Source organism: Agelaius tricolor, unplaced genomic scaffold (assembly GCF_023055355.1).
Source record: "Agelaius tricolor isolate 1412-34295 unplaced genomic scaffold, bAgeTri1.0.p SCAF_22, whole genome shotgun sequence".
In the NCBI taxonomy this organism is placed as follows: Eukaryota; Metazoa; Chordata; class Aves; order Passeriformes; family Icteridae; genus Agelaius; species Agelaius tricolor.
In genome coordinates, this window is record NW_027269282.1 from 5,043,408 (window position 1) to 5,063,005 (window position 19,598).

A 19,598-nucleotide genomic window follows, 5' to 3' on the forward strand; every position below is an offset into this window, starting at 1 on the left:
TCCCTCCATTACCTCAGAAGCTTTCAACTCTTGAAAACAATTTAGTCATTTTTCTAACTTTAAGAAATTTGGGCTTGATTGCCTTATTTTATGGCTTCCTTGTAGGTTCCTAAATTCCCTCCCTGCAAAAAACAGTGAAGTTCATTTCTGAGCCTGTAAAGAAGTGTTGGAGAGTATTTTTATATAAGGCAGATTAATGGTTTTAGAAGACGATGCATTTATCATAAGACAGCATTTTGGCAGCACAGTGAGCTTCAGTGAGCAGTTGTTTTCAATCTTGTCACGCGTTTTCGAAGAGCTAACCTGAATTTCCTCTTGAATTTGGAGTTTTAAAAAATCATGACTCAATCCCATTAAAAAACAAAAAAAAAGACAAAAAGCAGAACCATCCAACATCTTAGAAATATGTATTTTGATAGAGAATAAAAGATTTTTAAAATTCCTTCTCTGCATTTGTCTGTGTCCTCCTAAATTGCAGTTTCTCTTGGTGAAGCTAAACTAATCACGTAGAGAGATTTATGCATTATAAATGAACACACTGAAATTTAAGTCAAATAGAAACCATTGAAGTTAGAAGACAAATCTTAATGTAGTATTTTTTGGGGGGTCATATAATGGAGTTTCTATTTTAAATAGTTCAAATTTGATGTCAACACTTGGTAAGAATTACAATAGGAATTGGAAACAGCATTTCATCCTGTGTAAGCTACAAGCAGAGAAATTGTTTGAACGATAAAAAAAAAATCCAGCACCAAATAGCTGTAAATTATTTATCACTGTCATTCTATTTCAGATCAGAAGTCTAATAAAACCCCCCAGAGTGGTTGCCTTCAATGTGTCCCTTGTGAGCTCATAGGGATGGCAAAGGGCCACTTCACTAGAGCAGGAATTCTTTCCCTTAATGACTGTAGTTCTGTGAATTGCAGTGTGTGAACTCAGCTGGACCTTGAATGACAGACTTTCCTAAAAATGGCTTTTTGGTATTGTGGCAAATTCAGACAATTCAAGGTTGTTCTCTTTGCTATGTTCCTTTTTTGTTGTTTTTTTTTTTTTTTTTTGTTAATCTCTAGATGAAGACTAAGAGTAGTCCATTATACTTCTCTTCACGGTGCTCAGTGGAACATATTTGAAAGAGTGGTAAAAACCTGAGAGCAGAAAGACCAAGTTTGGACCAGAAAACAGTTTTTTGGGGGACAATTAAAACCTAAAACATGGGGGTATGATTCTTTAGGAAAAAAAAAGTGTGTAAAGCAGTCCAGGAGGTCTGTGAGAGAAAACATCAATTTCAGCAACAAGCTCTGGTGCTGTGCTAATGATCACGTACACCAGAAAGGAGATGTGTTTCCTGATGAGCTTCCAGGTATTTTGCTTCTATAATGCAACATCCTGAAAGATGATCAGGCTAGAATAGAGGAAGAGTGAGAGGAGACAGAATGACAGTGTTTGCATTCTGGTTTCCCCTCCCTCTCGTTCAGTGTGTTTTGCCTGCCTGGATCAAGTACCTCTAAAGTGTAGGTGCTCTTTGCTGTGGTGTTCCCTGGCGCCCAGCAGAGATTGGCACAGAAGTCTCTTGCACAGCTGGGACAGTAGGTTTTACCCTACTGAAGTCAGACCCTTTCCCACTAAGAGTGTTCCTCTGGATGCTGGGAGCCTTGGGGATTAGAAACATGAGTATTATCACTTTAAGTAAGACTGTGGTTGTCTGTGAGGGAGGAGACACCATGGCAGTGTCCTTGGACTGTGAAAGCCCCTTCTGAGTGCCACCACAGGGCCCAGGGCTGAGGCAGGGACGATGTGGCAGACTCCCTGGGGATTCCTCCGTGCAGCTGAAAGAGAAAAGCTTTCTGTTTCAGCTTCCACAACAGTCTTTGACAGATGGGGAGGTAAAAAAGGCTGCCCCCCTTTCACATGTGAAAAGTCTGCAGTGATCTGGATAATGTCAGGAGGCTCCTCCTGGAGAGCACAAGGGACAGAGAATCTTTCTCATCCCACTCTCTTCAAGGTGCCTTCAGCAAGAGCTGAAGGGTTTCTTTTCTTCCCCACTGTTGTCAATAATTCCTTCCCTTCCTCCTTACCCTGAGGTTAGAGCTGCTGGAGCAGCAGGATCAATCTTTCTCCCCAAAGCATCCAGAACTGGACCATAACCATGCAAACTTGCAAGATGCTGACACATTACAGAGTACCTTGCCCAAGGGAAATTTTGTTCTTTATTCCCTTTCAGCCAAACTAGATTTTTATCCTAAAATACATGCTTACATCTCTTCTAAAATCCCTTTAAAAGAAATTGGACACTTGCAGGCATGCTTTAGCTGTGAAAGTAGGTGGCTGCATTTTGTTTAACAGATGTGTATTTCCTTGTCTATAGGCTGTGGATTTGCTGCAGGGAGTCTGAAAAACTGTGGTCACATAGCAACTGTATATTAACTAAAGCTTTTGAGAGTTGCTGAGATTAAAGTTTCAACAGTGTTCAGTGTGCTGGTCAATGTGCTGATCTGCACGTGTCCAGCTTTGTTTTGTACTACCTGTCAAATGAGGAACCAGGGTTTTGCAATAATTATGACTGTTATTCAGGGAATTGCTTAGAAATTAAAGGTCATCTAGAAAAACAAAAAAAAAAAAAAAAAAAATTCCAGCCTCAAAAAGAGAAGACAGTGATGAAAACATCTAGTACTAGGAAGCTGAAACTGAAAAAGCCCCAAAGCTAAACTTTAATATTCTCCATGGAAACTAGACACAGGGGTTACAAGTATTTGGTGACTTTACTGGATTTTACTGACTGTTCCCTGCGCTGAAAACAAATGCAAATCACTTGGGGAGCAAGTAACCATTGAAGGCTCCATTCCTTTCATTCCCTTTCTTTTAACTTCTCTTTTAAACCCTGATACTTGCTTTGCAAAGTTTATTATTAGCAGCTGTACCTCAGACTAGAGATAATGTTGCAAGAGGACAACTACAGATACTTTTTTCTTTAAATAAAATAACGTCTCTTTCTTGGCTCTGAGTGTCTTCAGTAACTTCATTGTGGTATGGCAGAGTGTGGGAGTGAAATAGAACCAGATCTTTGAAAAATCACCTTGAAAAACCCATTTTACTTCCAGGCTTGGACAGTATTCATCTCTGGCCTTTCCAGAATCCCTCAAAGTTCTGTTGTCAGTTTACAGAAGAGAAAATCATTAATACAGGTGTTTGCAATATCTACTGTGGAAGGTTGGCATTCAGTTAAAAGGGGTAAACCAACCCATTTTCATTTAATACCAGATATACAGAAGCAGCACAGCTGTGTGTTATTTTCCTAGGGCTTTGCCAGACTTGGTAACTCCCAGCCATAATAATCCTAATAATAAAGTTTGCTGCTGAGTCAGCCCCGTTTCCCAGTGAGACAGTAGTGGAGGAGTGCAGAGCAGATGCTGCAGTGCTCCAGGGTGTGTTTGTCAGCAGCCAGGAGAGAATCAGAGCAGATGCTCCTCTGCACTGAGCAGCCCTGGGGAGGAGGGGAAGACTCAAACCAGAGCTGCTCTGCACTGGTCAAATGGCTTGAGAACAGTGCTGCTGTCTGGCCCATGTAGCCAAGTGTCAGAGGGAGAAGAGGGGCAGAGTAGATCTCATCTTCTTTATCTTCTTGTGGTGCAATTATCTGAAATTTCTATACACAGATTCAGAAATGTTCCTGTTCCACTATTTTTAGGATTGTTTAAGCATCTTTTAGAAACCAGTAAATCCAGGATAATATTGAGATGGTTAGAATGCCTCACCTTATTTCATTTAATATGCTAGGTGGAATAGTCTCTGTTAAGTTTCTGTGAGTTATTAACTCTCTTTTCCTAACTAGAAAAGAAATGTAGGGCTTCTTTTTTTTATTTACAACTTTCTGACAGATATTAAAACATGATAAAATGAAAATGGCTTCACGCTGGAATGCACTGGGACATTTCTCCTGAGAATGGAATTGAGCAATGCAAAATTAATATTGATTTTATCACTGTTGCCTACTCTAAGGAAAAAAGTCCTTGCAGATTTGAAAGAATGTTCTTTTTGTGTGGCAGTCTTTTGGGAGTTGTGCTGCCTGTGTTTAAAGTCTCTGAAGGTCCAAGTCCCTCAAGACTGAATGGAGTCCTAAATGATGATCAGTGTGATTCAATGTCTTAACAATTTAAGCTCTAAGAAAAGGATCCAGTGTAACCACAGTGAATATATGAAGGCTTGCCCCAGACCCCATTAGACATAACAACTCTCGGTCAAGTCTCCATCCAGATTTCCTTTCTCATGATTGCAATTGTAGATGAAAACCTCTTGCAAGTCTTTGTGTTTTTCTCTTTTCCACAGTACTTTCAGCTGGTCAGAAATTAAGCTTACGGAATAGAGTTTAGGGGGATTTTGGCCACCATGACACAACCTGAATGACATATGTTTGTACAAAAAATTTTCAAACTACAGCTTCCAACCACAGGAAATGTTTTCCTGATAGCTCCAAACCTGTTTTTTTTGTGCATGGATCACCAAGGTCTGCATCCCGAGTGAACTGCAGAGAATATGGAGACAGGAATGAACAGAGCACAGACCAGAGTTATGTGGATTACAGAAAGCTGTTATCTGACAGCATGACTGCCAGGGAAAGGAGGTCAAATCTGACATTCATTACCTCATTCACACCCTGTTAAATCAGTCTCTGTCTTTATTCTCAACTGTTTGTCTTTTGCCTCCCACATTCCCCCTGACTCTATCATTATAATGAATAATTCAATGAGTATTTTTAAACTCCAATTATTATTGACTATTCCAAGATTCCTACTTTATGATTTATGCAATTTTCAGGGATTGCTGTGTGTCTCTTCTGAGTGGTTTTATAAAGGACACAGGGAAGAAGGAGTTGGTGTTTGTTAGCATAGCAAACTAACAAGTGAAAGTGGCATAACTGATAGACTAGAAAAATATAATTACAACAGTGAGTAAGAGGGAAGAAGAGATCAGAGAGTCCTTGAGGGTTAAAAGCAGCAAAAAGACAGTAAATGAAGAGGAGCCATTTGTGACATTCATGAGTGGAGAGATTGCAGGGCACTGAGATTGACTTGAAGGAATACATAGATGGAACATCAATTATTTGTATAGGTTGGAGGAAAAAAAAACCTCAGGGAGGGAGTTGAACAGGAACAGGATAGCAGGGCTTGCATTTTAGCTTCAGGGAATGGTCAAAATGAGATACTCAGGCTGTGGCTGAGGGAAAAAACAGCAGCAGTTGGAGAGAGGAGAATGAGAGGGACAAAAAAGAATAAAAGCAGTTCTGAAGCAGAGCAATATTGAAGTTTGAATTGCCCTCACTTAAACCTGTTTTGCTCTTTTATAGTTTACAAGACAAATAGTGAAAATGAAGTGTTTGCCTTGGAGCCACCCCATATCTGGAGATCAGTGACCCTGCAAACCGTTCGTGTGTGCAAGGCTCAGGAGTCTGGATCTCACACAGCCCCGTGCTCAGTGTTACTGCGGGACCCTCCTGGGACTCCTCCTGCTCTCCTTGTCCACTTTCTCAGAGCACAGAATTAAGAAAAAGGAATCAAGTTTCTATTTGCTTTCCCATTAGAGATGGTTTCTGAACAGTTTCCAAAGTTTGGAATATTTGATATTTCAAGGACATCACAACATCCTATTTCAGTTTCTACAACCCTCAATATGTCTTTCCTGTTTCTAGTAGCCACCTCCATTCTATAAAGCTTTGGGAATTTCCTGTGTAGGAACAGAAGATATGCTAGGAGTGAAGCTCTTAAGGAGAAAACCCCAAAGAACTGATATTTCGTTCTCTTCCTTATTTCCATTCTCTAAGCTATTTGACTTTCCCCTCAGTAAATATTGATGTAACTGAATGCTGGAGAGGTAGGGTTCTCACTGTTAGTCATACCAAAAGATATCAATACAGTAAATTTTCAAAATCTTACCCTATGTCCATTCTCCAAGTGTGGTAAGTGTGCCACTTCTTTCCCGTTACTGAATTAGATATTTTAATGTTAAAAAAATTTCAAACTTATAATTTCTACATGTTATTTTCTCAGAAAATTTATTTTAAAAAACCAAGATACAGTAAAAAGTATCTTTTAAGTCACTAAAAAATAATCCAGGACTGTGTCTTTGTCCTAGGAAAGCTATAAATGGGTATTCACAGTTTGTAGCAGGAAAATTGCATAAAGTTTTGCAAAAATAATAGAATTATAGAGACATGGGTAAATTAGGTACATGAGAAAGGATTAAAACAGCTTTCTCTGAGAGAAATTAAGTCTCACAGAGGAGTAAATGAGTACAGCTTTAACTGTGACCCAGGTGAAATAGTGCAGTTCAGTTAAGAAAACTTTTTGATGAGACATCTCCAAGGACTTCTACAGTAACTAAGCTGTCATGGAATAAATGTGGATGTGCTCTCCTGAATTAACTGTCAAAAGATAAGAGACCAAATGAAGGAATAAATGGACTGCTTTCTCATGGAGAGGCCATCAGGGGAGTCCTGCTACATCTGTGCTTGTCAACGTGTTTCTAAATGGTCTGAGAAAGAAGCTGAATTCAACGCTAATGAGTGAGAGTTTATGGAAAAAGCAAACCATCAGCACCATGATGGAGAGGCTGCTTCAAAAGGGGATTGAACAGGCTCAGAGAAAGAACAGTCTAACTACAGCTAGCAAACCCAACCAGATGAATGCATCTTCCAAAACAACATCTCCAAGTCTCCATCAGAAGCTGAAACAGTTTAAGAGAGGAAAGGAATCCCTGTGGATATCCTTTATGCTCCTGCCCTGTGTTTCTGTTACCAGACTCATCTGCAGGATGCTGACTGGAGTGACTCTGATGAGGTGCTGGACCTTCTACAGTTCTCATAATCTCATTCCTCCTCTACACAATTCTCCCTTCAGGGTAATAGGAAAAAAAAAAAAGCAATGGACTTAAAATAATTACATTAGTGAAAAAAGGAGGGAAAAGCATACAGCGTTTTTTTTCTTATTGTGGGATGAGCAGATGCTGTGACAGCCTTATTTCAGAAACATCAAAAGTGTAATGGTGTTAATGGAATCACTTAGGCCTGAGAAAATAATCTGTCATTTACAAGTAAATGACAACTCAAGACTTGTAACTACTGGACTGCATAATATGGCCACAAAATGCTTCCACAAGCATTGTCCAGGAAATTATTACACAAAATACTTCCCCAAGCATGAGTCCAGAAAATTATTGCACAGCTGTAGCACAAGTGCGGAGGAGATTAGTAGAGACTTTCAATAGATTTTTAGGTTCTCCATCTTTAAAAATACCTTTTATTCTCAATGCAGCTTGATTGCATATAGTAGCTGGCATGAAGGCAAGAAACAGCTATAGCAAAGTCTTGGGAAGAAATTGCCAGCTTATTTGGAAATGCTGACAATGTAGCTGCAGGATGGAAAAAACTTTCAGTATCTGAATCATAGGAAGAAGGACAGAATCATGATTCTGCAACCTTAAACAGAGGAGGAAGTCTTTGAAGGAAATTATTCCACCCCACTCTGGGTAAGTATTACAATCTTTATCATATTCAGTCCAAGAATCTCCTGGCTGCATCAATTAGAGTTTGATTATAAATAGGCAGAAAGAGACTGTGGAGTCCTTTGTCCAGCTGTGGTGTCTGGTGCTGTGCTTCTCTTGCCCCCAGGCAGAGATGCAAGCAGAGGGTGATGAATATTTTGGGACACTATTTCCAAATCATTGGAACAACACATTGGCCAAGGGTATGGTGGTTAGATCTGCCCTTATCTAAAAAACTATATTTCCCTGTTTACCCAAAGCAAGAAAGTTATTTATCAAGACAGGTACTCTCTTCTTTCCCCTCTTCCCCTCAGTTAACTTAAATCTGGTGCTGGCTGAAGAGTAGATTGTCCCAGGCCTGGAAATGATCCTTAGATTTGTCTCAAGGATACATCAAAACAGGAGACACAAGGGCTCCCATTTGATATTCATAGACAGAAAAGTGGGTGTCATCGTAAAGAGATCCCAGTTTCAACATACTTTATGGCCAACTCTTCTAAACTATCAACATGCATGAATTAAATCCATGGAAATTCCACAATACAAATTTGGTCTTACAAGCTAGAATAAGCTGGTCATGTCCTCAGTTGATCCTAATTAAAACTGAACCGAGGGTTTACCCTGGCCATGCAGATGTACTCTGGTGGAAAATTCAGCTGCATGGTTTTTGCTTGGCTTTGGGATTATGACATGTTAGGTTTATTGGCTCATTTGCTACAGTAAATGAGAGGCTCTGGCTTGAGCAACCATTGATAGCAGAGAGGTGAATGGGCTGGCTGAGGAGCAGGACAGGAATGGAGAGAGAACATTTGTTCTGAAAGACAGAACACAGCCCTCACACACTGTGCTAGTCCATCATGACTTTTCCACAGCCACTAGACATGATCTGCTTTGCCACTTGAAATGAACAAACACAATTTTTTTCTTAAGTGAGAAGTGTTGTAATGAAAAGAATCTGACAGGTCATGGAATATACTACAGGAGCTTTTTTGAAGCGAGCTAGCTTCCCTACCACTAGAAAGAAAAGGGATTTCCTGGTGCCAATTTCCATCCTAAGAATTGAAGTGTAGGGAAGGCAAAGGATTTTGCACAGGAAATAAAGGTGTTTGGTTTTGCAGTTACCTGCTCTATTGAGATATCCAAACACGATTTGGGAATCACGAGAAATTGAGGTACTTATGCCAGAGAGTGTAGGCACCTGAAATTATGGATTAAAAATATCATATTTATAAGCCTAGTGAAAATGAGTAAATAAAGACAGATGAGACATGATGACTTTCTATGTGACAATATGAAGCTGATGAACATGATGATCACATGCAAAGAATGAGAAAAATATTTTCCTATGATTCAATTTCTGACTCAGAATTTAAATCTTCTCCTGAAAGATCCCTAACAAGGGGACACTTTAGTAAGGAGGGAATCTGCCTAACTTAACAAAATTCAGAGAATAAATTTCACAAAAATTATAGAGCAACTGCACAGAGGCAACTATGAATGAGTGCAGGTTGAATGCCGGAGGAAGGATTCTTCCAAAATATTTTTCCCTATTTTGTTACCTCATCATTAATATAATATTGTCTTAACGTTATGGTAACTGGTAATGGTAATTGATAGTATTAAATGCAAATTTGTAGCAGATGGTTTCTAGTTTGCTGTATGAGGACTTGAGCTCCCAGAGAAGTCTCATGGGTTGGCCACGGCCCCTGTGACAGAGTTCAGGGTGGCAGGGTCCAGAGCAGATCAGATGCAGGAGAGGAGCATATGGAGAAATACCATCCACTTGCTGTCTATCCCAAACTTCCACTCCTGTCCTACTTTGACTGCTGAACCACGAGCCTTCTGTTCTTACAAAGCTTTCCCTGAGGCAGCACCTCTCACTGCTCAGGCTCATGGCTGTGCGTGCTACAATGAATTAATGTTGTTTTGCTGCATGTGCGGCGTTGCCATTGCCCTGATCTGTTCTCATATCACCTGGGGAGAAGTGTTTTCTGCAGTGCTAGACACAAGCCAAGACAGAATTTGATGTAAGTACCCTTTGAAGGATAAAGAAACTGGTATCATAAAATGATTTATACAGTGCCCTGGCATTTTCAGCGACCAAGATGAACTGCTATGGAGTATACAATAAAGCTCTTTATCAAACATGGCTTTTCATGTCCCTTTCAGCTGTAAAGAGAAATGTGTGAGAGCACAGCCCCATTAGTTATCCCCAGAGGAAAAGAAGGACAATTTCTTCAATACAATATTTGATGCTGGTAGTAGAATTGTTTCTGGATTATCAGCTTGTAACAAAGGAAGTTATTAATACTGAGAAGTAATGTTGAGCTCAATCCATAATCTATAACCAACTTTAAAAAAACAAAAGTGGACTCAGCAGAAGAGAGGATACAAGTGATTACTGTGCCAATTACTCCACTGGTGTGAAAAAGTGTGACCCAGATCCATGGAAAAGCACCAGTGTGGGAGCTGGTAAGCTGGCGTGGCACTTACTGGGGGCAGTCAGACTCTTTGTAACACTCCTGTGTTTTTTTTTACTTTCCTCCACTCCAAATTACAGAATGGGTCAGGGTGGAAGAGATGGAAGAAACACTCACTTTGTTTAAAATATTAAAAAGAAAATTATTTTAGATGATGAAATTGAATAAATTACTTTTCCTGTGATTTTTCTGTTGCTCATCTTCTTCCCCTTCAGGTTTTCTAACCCTTCTGTTGCTCTGTACATTTGCAAAGCCTTTGTACTATTTCAAACATCAGAACTACTAACTTGCACCATGAGCGAGGATTTTCAAAGTTAGCTTAAATTTTTGAAATTACCAATGGTTCCAAGGAACAGCAATTCTCTCTCAACCATGCATTCTGCTCTTTTTTTACTGCTTGGGGAAAGTAACAAGGAAAGCAATAAGGCAAAACACTGAAATGTCCAGTTGCAACCAAAGGTGGAGTATAAATAATAAATTTTAAAGAAAAAAATTGTTAACTAATTGGTAAAAAGCCAAATCTACCACTCGTTTCTTTTTTGATCTTCACTAATGCCAGCAGTTCTAATGCATTTTTCCTTGTGGAGTGAAATAATTGGTGTAAACTTAAAAAAAAAAATCTATACTTCTACTATTAGGTGTCAGGTTACCAGCCTGTGTGGTAAGCTGTTGTCCTCTCAGGCCTGGAGCATAATAATTTAAATATTGTACTCGCTGCCAAGCTTCTGCTGCCCTGAAAAGTTGCTTTTTCCCCAGCAGTACTGAAGAGAAATCTCTCCAATATGAGTACCTTAAACACACGAACAACTCTGACAAGAGGCAGAGTAATATTTTGTTGGGTGAGCTCATTTATGCTTTATTGAATTCATCTATTGGCTGACCAACAGATCCATCAGGTGCTTTTGCAGCAGCCAGAGGCATGACCTCAAGTCTGACATCAAGCCAAAAGGTCCTCCCTGCTCCTTTACGAAGAGGTAAAACAAAAATTTTCAAGTAAGCAGAGGTGTTCTGTCACCCTGACTTACACCACATGAGGTGCAGACAAAGCATTAGCATTTTTCCAGCAGTGTGGCTGTACCAAGCTTTGGCAGATTAATGTGCTCTGAATATGTCTGAAGTGCTCAACAGTTTGATGTGGCCATAGCAGCTAATAGAATTTTAATCAAATTTGACCATTTATCTCTACTGAGATGTAAAAGCTTCATTAGTGCAACAATGTGCAACCTCTTGCATCCATTTTTCTGTGCAGCTTCAATGGAAATTACAGTGTGTTGTTAGCACACTGAAAAGTAACAAACTGAGGCAGACTGCAAATTTACCAGTGAAATATTGAAGATGACATCTTGTCTCCATGACTGTAAAAGGGGAGAAATAGGTCAGTAGAAGTCTACTTTTCTATCAAGCCTGAGATAAGCCCTTCATTATTGGCCACATGTTTACACAGCAATTACAGGAAATAAGCCATAACAGAGAGAAATGTTAATCTATTCCCTGAGGAAAAAGAAAAATGTAGGCTGGCTTCTCCTGTCTCAGCATTGCACTGCAAACTACGTGTTAAAAATATATTATACAGAGTAAATGGAATAGGAATAACTGATGAATAATTGCGTATTGGATAAGGTTTGGATATTTGCTAGTGACACATGGTAGGAATTTGGAAATAAAAAAAAAGGACACTTTCTCTCTTCTTGAGAGAAGCTCAGGGCTGTCATAAAAGTTGGGGCCAAGGAGGTATGTTAATAATGAGCTTTGCTCTCAATGCTTTCCTTTGCCTGTGTACAAACAGGTGATCCCAGGCCTCCCACTGCTCTGGCTCCCTGAGATCCCTTTCTATAGCATGACTAAATCCCCACACACCTGGGTCCAGGTCCTGTTCCTACTGTGGCCCTTGGAAGCAAGACCCAAACCCTTACTGTGGCATGGCACTCTCATTCCTTCTCATAGCAAGTGCCCCCTGTCCCTGTGCAACCATTTTCTTCTGAAGGCAAATCAATCCACCAGAACTGTTCTTTTGCACATCTTTTCGATCCTTAATGAGCCAAGATGCTCATTACTGTCCTTTCTGTGTAAACCTGAGATAAAGAATTCCAGCCCTTAGAAAAAATTCTAGCCTTAGCTAGGGACTTAGTTTGCAACTATGAAATAACATTTCTTTTAGACCTATGAATTTTTTCTTCCCCACTTCTCACTGTGTTTTCCCATGCCCCAGAGGAATTTATTCTTACTCGTTGAAGTATCTTCTATCCAGACTGCCTCCAAAGATCAAATGCAAGTCAGATTAATTATCAAGTAGATCATCACAATTTATAATAAGTCATGTGCTAATTACATGTACCCTATGAGTATTTTACTCTCATTTATCTTGTGAGTGCTCATTTTGCAGATTCGTAATGAACATGACAACTGCAAGTGCAGCCACTACTGTGGACTGTCAAATAAAGACATGGAGGAATTGGGCTCTTAATTAAAGCTGGAATTTGCTTTGCATTACAAGTGCAACTACTGATGTTGCTTCCAGGAAAGTATGTTTATTAAAAATATATTATTCCCAAGAGACAGATAAAAGACACTGAGACACTCGGGCAACACCAAAAGAATCACTTGGTATTGAAAACTCTTTCATAGCAATGATGAATTAGAGTCTATGAAAAAAACCACCCTGTTAGACCTGAAGAGCAACACACTCTCTCTTATGCTGTACATATGAGCTTTTCTCCTCTGTCTAAGCCATTTCCAAAGAATTCAAGCCTGCCTGTGGTTTCCTTCCTCCAATTTGGTTTGGCCTAGATTCACTCACTAAAACTGTCTGTAGATCTCACAAGTAATTTCTATAGTTGAGAAGCACAATGAACTTGGCTATGAGTGGTCATCAGTCAGAAGACACTTGTTCAATGCCAGCTTCATGGGCTACATGAGAATCTGCAGTTTGGAAGTGAAAAATGGTTTACTTATTTTTTTAAAGAGCATTTCATTCCTCCTCACAACCTAAAAAACAGTACTCATGGTTTTAATACAAGGAAAAATGTGGATAGAAATATCTCAGCATCCAGTGTTTCTGAGAAAATAAGTCCTTTTTTTTGAGCATCAGCATTCTTCTGGCAGTTTATGGTCTGCTTTGGGATGGATTTCCTTTGGCTGGATGTAGGTTTATAATGGAAATTACCTTTGAGAGGGATAACTTTGTGTCAGAAAAACAGTCCTGCTTTTCTCAATTCTACTCAGCATCCTATTACTTTTGACATTTTTCCTATACTGCTTTTCAGATTATCACCTGTTTCATTCCTTTTCATAGCTTGGCTAAGTATCTGATGAATGTTTCAGCAAGATTTCATTTGTTCCTCTAAAAAGCTCCAAACTGAATTACTCTAGAGTTGTGCCTCTGCATGTGCCCCCCTTTCCCCTCCAATAACTTCACTAATCTTAGGGCTGAAATTCAAGAAGTAATTTCCTAAAAGAAACAAATTCTCTCACAACTAACACCCCTTACATTTCACAAAGAACAAGAATGAAGATGACCTCTTCATTCGTGGAATGTCTTTAAAAAGCCTGTTTCTTTTTGCTCTTTCCAAATCCCAGAAGAGACAGTTAAAACTTACGTAATTTCTTGTTCACTACTTTGTGACTCTGTGACTCAGGTGATATGTCTCAAATCCTGGGTCCAGTTCTGGGGCCCTCAATTTAAGAGGGACAACAAGGTGCTGGAGCAAAACCAGACAGGGCAAAGAAGCTGGTGAAAAGTCTGGAGCACAAGTCCTGTGAGGAGCAACTGAGGGAGCTGGGGTTTGTTATCCTGGAGAAAAGGAGGCTCAGGGGTGATGTTACTGCTCTCTGAAACTCTCGGGAAGAAGGTTGTAGCAAGGTGGGGGTCAGGCTTTTCTCCTGGACAGCCAGTGATAGGAGAAAAGGACACAGTCTTAAGTCAGGGAAGGTATAGGTTGGACATAAGGAAGAAATTCTTCAGAGAGGAAGAATTCTGTAATTTTGAGAAAACTGTATTTCTTCAAACCCCATAGACAACTACATAATTCCAGAGTTACTGGGAAAAGATGGCCAGAATAGGGTAGAGAAACAAAAAGCACATTGGAATGGGCTGCCCAAGGAGGCAGTGGAGTCATCATGCTTGGAAGTATTTCAGGAAAAACTGGATATGGCACTTGGTACCATGGTCTGATTGATGTTTGGTCATAGGTTGGACTCCATCTTAAAGGTTTTTCCAGCCTAATTGATTCTGTGGTTCTAAGATATGTTACCAGCTGTGCATTCATCAGAGACACAGAAACAGGCCAGTCTCCTCTGCTAGACCTTCCAGCACTGCGCAACTCTCCTACAAGTGTCTGGCTCTGTTCTGGACCTGTCCTTGCCACTGTTCCTTTCTGTATTCTTGCTTTCTGCTCTCACTCTGCCAAACAAAACTGCAACCAGCCAACATTGCTGCCAAATGTCTTTCTTTTCCTACCAGTACCAATCTGAATATAGAGCAGGCAGTGAACTTGTTGACACCCATACTTAAAATCAGAATAATGTTTCTTATCCAGTACATTTGTTTTTCTGACCTTGATGACATATTTATAAAATTTTGTTTTTCTGGTTTGTGTTTACTCATGCAGCAGCTGTGCTTTGTCCTTTAAAATTACAGTATAGTCCCAATGCCTGGCTAATTTTAAACTACACAGGTCTCACTGGTCATCTAAAAATAAGTTTGTAATGTTCACATGTAGTATACATAGAACTATCATTTGACCAAACATGGTAGCATAAAGAGGTCCTTATCAGGTCTTTGGCTTCTTCTATAATGGCAATATTGAGTTTAAAATACACATCAAAACCATAAACAGGCCTTGTACTTCCTGTTTGCAAAACACCATGAGAAGAAATTAATGTTTTTGTGCAAATAGAATCTAGTTTAAGGACACATTTAGACTTTTCCCAGCAGTAATCAAAAAATAAAATATTATACTTCCCTGAAAGATCTGGTTTATTATAACCCCTGTAGAGCAATGGTGGCGAATATTTTGAAAGGAAAAATAATGCTGGAATGTAAACAAAAAAATTCTGATTCTTTGAAATACCAATTAATTGCCAGTCTTTTAAATAAGCATAATTCAAACATGTTGTTTTCCAGCATCCCGATCAGAATTATTTCTTAAACCCAGGCCCAAAATGTCTGGGTCATCTGATTCCTTTTAGGTTCAGGCTTTTAGGCTTCTTCTCCCTCATGATCTTAGCTCAGAGAAGAGATAGCAAAGGACCTGAACTGCTCAGACACAAAGCAATCCATAGAACAGAACAGACCTGGATTTTAACTATCCAGGCTTTCTCAGCAGAAGTATCCAACCTGGATAAGAGAAAATGCCATGGGTCATCTAACATTTAGAGAGATGGGCTATGAAGGCTTTAGCAAAATGTTTTAGTTTTCATTAGCTGGGCATTTCTTTGACAAAAACCAGAATGGAAAAGGTTTTCATAAGACAAGGCTTTAAGAAACCTGTGTCTGTCACAGTTTAAAAGAACACCATGAGCAGTAGAATTAAGAGTGTCTGGCTTTTTATTGATTTGCGTCCCAAATGACCACCTTGGTGGACTTGAAACCTTTCTTTTCTCACCCTCTGCTCTTTCCACAAATCCAGCAGAAATTCTGTAATTTTGAGAAAACTATATTTCTTCAAACCCCATAGACAACTACATCATTCCAGAGTTACTGGGAAAAGATGGCCAGAATGGGTTAAAGAAACAAAAAACATATCACGACATCAAAATGGTTTTGGGTACAAATTCTGCAATACAGGCATTTACCACTACAGGAAGCACGGATGTTTTGCTTCTACAGCTGTACATCTAAATTAATATGCTCCATCCCCATGCTGTCTTTCTATACACAAGCAAAAGTATCAGGTTAAATACATTGCACAGAAAACAATTAAAACCCCATTAGCAGGAATTTTGGTTGCTTAAGGATTTAAGAATTAATTCTAAAGATCTCAATGTGGCTGTTTGGAAAGTAGTAGGGCCAGCTTATTTGATGAACTGAACTGGAATATGTAAGTCCTGGTTTTGAAAACCTCTCAAGAAATACTTCAGTATGACAAACTATGGATGGTAATGGGATATTTTCAGTGTCATGTTTGAGTGCATTACAAGTCTGCTTGCATTCTTTCAGAAGAGGATGAGTCATTACCCACAGAATGCAATAAATTTAACTTGGTTTTCTGCTTAAGCAATATTATGAAGTAAAACAATTTCCTGAAATGTGTACTTTATTGAATTTCATTCTTCACTGAGGCTATAGTTTTTACCTTAATATTTCTATCATGTGCGTAGTAGACACCTGACCCACCACAGACTTTCCTATGACATTAATACAGTTTACCTGTTTAAAAAAAACATGCAGATTTCAGTGAGAGCTCAGCACTCCACACCACTATGAGGCCCTGATTGTATTTCATATGTCTTGCACTATTTTAAAAGCTTTTCTTTAGCTTCCTTTTAACTATATCTCTGTTTTTGTCATCACCTCCCACACTGCTGGTATTGGTCATTAAAAATTCTTTTTTCAAGCTTTGTCAGTATTTGTCCAGCATCTACAATATTAGAGAACCAGCATCACAGTTGTGCCCTATTGTGACAGAAATAATAAAAAATCCATCTTTGTTGTTTCTTTCTGCAAGCTGTGGGTATGGCTGATACCTCCTTAAACACACAGTGTTGCACTCAAATGAAAAAGAACACTCTAAGGATATTGCCATCTGGTTGAAATAGAAAGGGTTCTGCCTGTATGACAATATGAAAAACCATTCTAAGGCACGGCTTCCCACAAAACAGAAGAAAAAAATGTTCTGTGGTTTCAGCTGAGCACATGAAATTTACAACAGCATTTCAGAGCTTTCTGCAGCAGCGGTTTTCATAAGTGAAGATGTTTTCACAAATGAAGATAGACTCACACAATTACAGGAGTGGGGTTTGAACTTCATGGTAGGATGGATGCCCTAGTATTACAAAGCAGCTCCTAAGAGGAAACTTGTATAGTGGGAACTTTGTGATGTTTATTGAAGTTTAAGTACATATTTTCCTCATTCATGGCAGCTCTCATGCATAATGTGCTCTGTTGAAAAAACAAAGTCCACTTATATTTTCACACCATTCCAAACAAAGTGGGTTGGATTTCATGCTATTCAAAATAGCAATGGTGCCTACTGTTTTTGTGTTTTTGCTTATATTGTCACAGGAATCCCATCATGTTTATGTAGAAGGATATTTTTTGGTGTTCATTAAAGGAAAAGCATTCCAACAAAATGTTGTATACAGACTGCAGCTGGGGTGAAGGGATGAAAAAAACATTGCGAAAACCATCTGTTAGGGAACTTAGGAAGACACTCTCAAAGTATTGATTTATCCAAAAACACAGCTTATTTAGTAACCCTACATCATAAGACCTGGGCACATGGAAAATTCACAGAAACTATAGCAGAAAGGTCCATTTTAGCGCACTGACAGTGAGCTATAAAGATGTTCAATGATTCTTGCAGATAAGCAGATTTTAAAGGCCAGAAGGAAGTGTTCCACCACCTCGATAGGAACAGCATCCAGGGTCTCCTGTAACTTGTGTTTAAAGAGTTTTCAAAAAAGATATTCCAGATTTAAAGAATTAAAGAGGTGAATCATTCTCTATTTGGCCTCTGTTGGTGATCTGAAACTCGAGTTTACATTTTTATTTGCAAGTGTCCCAAAAATGGAGGTTATGCAGAATAAACTATTTTCTGAGGCTTATAGCATTAAATCCTTGTTATTCTGAGTGCTGAGACCTTTAGAGAGAAGGGAAGAGAAGAGAAAAATTTGTGGTGATGAGACTTAGGACATTTTTTCTAAATACTGTGAACGTGTCCAAAACATGGGAAAAAAGCTAGTGAGTTTTCTAAGACAGTGGAAGGAAAGCTGAGATATGGGAAGGCCTTCCCTGCTTGGTCAAAATGTGATTTTCCTGAGGCAAAAGAGAAAATAAAAACCTAGGGCAAATAAATTGACCTTCATCCTGCTCCAGTGGTGTGCCTGTCACAGCCATTAACTTGACAATGTTCTAGGTTCTTGCTTCTGATTGAAGGTGTTGGTTGGGGCAGCATCCAAATTCTTTGATAGTTCAAAATATGGAGCATTTCAAACACAGGAAGAAAAGCTTCTGCATTTCATTAAGCTGCTTTTGGAAGCATGATGGGAAACTGAGATGGGAAAAGAGATTGCAAATGCTGATGGAGGCATTTCACCAAGTTTCTAGGCTCCACTTGAAATTCAACTCCTGGCCTAGAAGCGCTTGGCATTGTCTTCAAGCAGCATGAATCTGAGGGAAGGAATGTGCACAAGCCCTTTAACTCAGATATCATAGATCTTGTACTTTTGGGACTTTAGAAATTGACAGCATATGTTGGTAAAAAGCCTGAGAGATCAGCTAGGACCATAAGTTACTGTTAGGATACAACTTGTTTATCTGCCTTTAATTTGCTGCAGCTGGATTGCCTGCGCGAGGCCACATGGCTACACAAGCATGTAAAAGCCTTTGCAGTGCCCCACACAATTCCACCTGGACATTCACACCATCCTTCACCCCTGGAATAGCATGCAGAATGACAGAACAGCTCCTTCCCCTTTCAGAGGCACAGCAGCAGGAAATATATTCTGAACCCATCTGATTTAGTCTGTGGAATTGTCAGGTCTCCTGCCAGCTGGAAGGTGGTTGGCAGGCACACATGAGCTTCCAGCCTCTCTCAAACACAACCTTGTTTGATAGCCTGCTCTGATGAGCTGCACAGAAGAGTCAACCCCTAAATGAGGATGGATGGGCTGCAAGTGCTTGTTTAGTCTGAACCACCAGCAGTCACTACATGTCACACACAGCACAGAAAAGAGAAATGCCTCAGAGAGGTCACAGCACAGGATACATTGGGCTGTATGTGTTGGGAGACATGGCTCCTTGACCACCTCATAGAGGCAAAAGAAAGCAGGCTGCTTGGAGCCAAGAAGATCTAAACACTGAGATCCAAGAATCAGGGAGCTGGAGAGTAGCTGCTCCACTGCTGCCCCGCTGTTCCAAGAGCTGCCGAGGTTGGATGGGCAGCTTGGCCCAGGGGGGCACAGGGATATCAGCTTCAGTATTACCCTGCTGCTTTATTTCACCCTCACAACAGTCACTTGAATTAACCAGCAATTCCTGTGGCAGCACAGCCCCCATATCCAGTTTAAGACTCATGCAATTCAATCATTCAGCTTCTGCATTTGGCTTGATGACCACGGTTTGGCCACCTCTCTCACATTTGTCCTAGTTTCCCTAAGCAGCAGCCAGGGGATTTTCATTGTATTTCCTGAGGGAAATTCCAGTATGATCAAAAATATAACTCAATGATTTCCTGTGAATTTCTTGCACTACTATCAACACAAACCATAGTCTGTTAAATTAACACGTTATACAGCAAGATGTTTGAGAATGTTCCTAAAGGGTAAAGGTTTTTTAAGAGTTTTTATCACAGAATTCAAGAAATTAACAGGCTTCCCATAACCACCTAAAGCATCTACTGAGGATGTCCTGTAAAAGACTCACAA

At 39.6% G+C, this 19,598-nt stretch overlaps 1 long non-coding RNA gene across 12 annotated transcripts in view; it reads left to right on the top strand.

Annotated features, from left to right (window-relative positions):
• LOC139599106 (uncharacterized) overlaps positions 1–19,598 on the top strand; it is a 97,016-nt gene that overhangs the window by 20,901 nt on the left and 56,517 nt on the right. For 10 of the 12 annotated variants that reach the window (XR_011682166.1, XR_011682162.1, XR_011682159.1 and 7 more), the window contains one exon: positions 5,342–7,518. The exons of the other annotated variants lie outside the window; for them this stretch is intronic. This is a non-coding gene — a long non-coding RNA (uncharacterized lncRNA). The remainder of the gene's footprint in view (positions 1–5,341; positions 7,519–19,598) is intronic. 12 annotated transcript variants of the gene reach the window in all.